This window comes from Schistocerca serialis, chromosome 9 (assembly GCF_023864345.2).
Source record: "Schistocerca serialis cubense isolate TAMUIC-IGC-003099 chromosome 9, iqSchSeri2.2, whole genome shotgun sequence".
Classification (NCBI taxonomy): Eukaryota; Metazoa; Arthropoda; class Insecta; order Orthoptera; family Acrididae; genus Schistocerca; species Schistocerca serialis.
In genome coordinates this window covers 382134920-382136978 of record NC_064646.1, presented here as the reverse complement: position 1 = coordinate 382136978, position 2059 = coordinate 382134920, and the positions used below count along the sequence as shown (strand labels likewise).

Genomic DNA, 2059 nt, shown 5'->3' with positions numbered 1-2059 from the left:
TCCCCCACATGGATCCTCTATGACCTCATTCCTTTCTCCCATCTGTTCCTATTTCTCGAACATATCCGCATACTCTACACCTCCCGCCGCCTTGATCCCCCTCACCCCCTGGTTGTTCCTCTCCTCTCCTCTCCCATCCCTGCCCTCTGCCATGCCTTCACTGTTGTGTCCCCCTAGCCTCCATCTCTACACCCTTCATCTCCTTTCCCATGGTGGCTTCTGTCAACTCCCCCTCCCGAATGATGCCCTCTCTCCCTCCATTCCTATCAACTCTGATCCTCACCCCCCCCCCCTTTCCTCTGTCCTTTCCCTGTGCTCCCTCTTCCCCCTCCTTCCATCCTGTTTTCTCCCTGCCTAACCTCTCCCTACCTCCCTCCCCCCCCCCCACCCGAGTCCTTTTTACTCCCCTCCTCTGCCTTTCCCCACTCCCTGTCGCATCTGCCCAGCACCCCCCACCCCCCCTCTTATGGGTCCTCGTCCTCCATCGGCTCCTTTCCCCCCTTCCTCCCCTTCATTTTTCCTCTCCTTCCCCCCCCCCCCCCCCCTTTTTCTTTCCCATCATCTTTCCAGGTTCCCCCCACGTGCCCTCGCCTGTGGTATGTCATTTTTGCCAACGTTTGGGTGCAGTGTTCAAGTGAATGTTCAGTGTTGTTTGTCTTTCCAAAGTGTTGCGAACAGAAATCATGCTGTCGCTGGATGTGAATTTTATGTCTCTTGCGAACAGATACCAGACTGTCGCCGTGTCTGTCTATTATTTTACCTGTCTGTTTCATATGTATTTTATTAGCATCAAGATCCCTTTGTTCTATGTTTTAAGTTACTCGATTTTTCTGCCATGTTATCATTTAAGTCACCGATTTTATCGCCTGTTGTTCGTATTTATTATCTTCATCTTTTTAAAACAATTTCTGTACGATGAAGACCGGCATACTAAGCTGCTGCCAGCCAGCCCCCTTCGGGGGGAATCGAAACTAAATTTAAAAAAAAAAAGAAAGGCCGCGACATACGAAATCCAGTGCCTAGCTACGCGCCGCCAAGTAACAAAATGCCGACCCTGCCGGAATTCGAACCTGGAATCTCCTGATTCGTATTCAGACGCGTTATCTGTTGCGCCACGGTGCCTCTCGTTTGCGTTTTGTACTATGAGACGAGTGCACATCGCGAAGGAACGTGTTCTCCGTGGCTCGTCAGTTGCAAGTTGTCCATCGACAACGGCAGCGCGACCACTCTGTTCTTCCGTGCGGTGCAAGGAGCTTCCAAGAAAGACACCTCTCCTCCAGCTGCGCGGTCGCGGTGCGCCTACAGAGCTTAAAGCATGCCAAGCATGTGCGTTCGCTTTGTGATAGGTAGGAGAGGGCAAAGAGCGCGCTTTTCTGGATTTTTTCGGCACTGAGAAGCAGTTGATAGACATGTAAGCGTAGGATATGAAACAAGAATATTATGAAGTAATCGTGGTCAGGTGCCGAAGCCACAGTATGGCCTCGGATGACGATGTTATGATGTTTTTGTGGCCACCACGGGTTTGCTGTAAAGTACCGCTAACTATAACACAGAAGCTGTGGCCCCAGTGGCGCAATTGGTTAGCGCACGGTACTTGCAAGACAGTAGCTGTGAGCAATGCCGGGGTTGTGAGTTCGAGCCTCACCTGGGGCATAATTTTATTTCGTTGCAGCTGACTGTGAAAGCGTCGGGAACGCTAGATTTGAGACATGTCATCTACCTCAGAAACATTAATGTGCATGCAACGCATTAACTGCGTCGTCCTCGGTAGTACTGTGGCAGTGGCGGCACGTGAGTATACGTTCTGGGAGTTCTCAAATTTTTAGATTCAGATAAATTGGAGAGTGTGAATAGTTTTGCTTATCAACAAGTCTATACAGCTACAGCGCCAACAATAATAATATCAACAGTAATAATAATAATAATAATAATAATAATAATAATAATAAGATGCATAACTTATCTGACAAAAGAAAGAATTGTTTTCGCGGAATTTTGTTGTTTTGTACGAAAACAGTACAGTATAGGGCACTAAAGAAATAACGTGTAAGTTTATCAC

The 2059-nt window shown here is 48.3% G+C and overlaps 1 non-coding gene across 1 annotated transcript; it reads left to right on the top strand.

Annotated features, from left to right (window-relative positions):
• Positions 1-1561: 1561 nt before the first annotated feature.
• On the top strand, positions 1562-1653 carry Trnaa-ugc (transfer RNA alanine (anticodon UGC)). The gene is given in 2 exon segments: positions 1562-1599; positions 1618-1653. It is a non-coding gene; the product is annotated as a tRNA-Ala (tRNA).
• Positions 1654-2059: the final 406 nt, after the last annotated feature.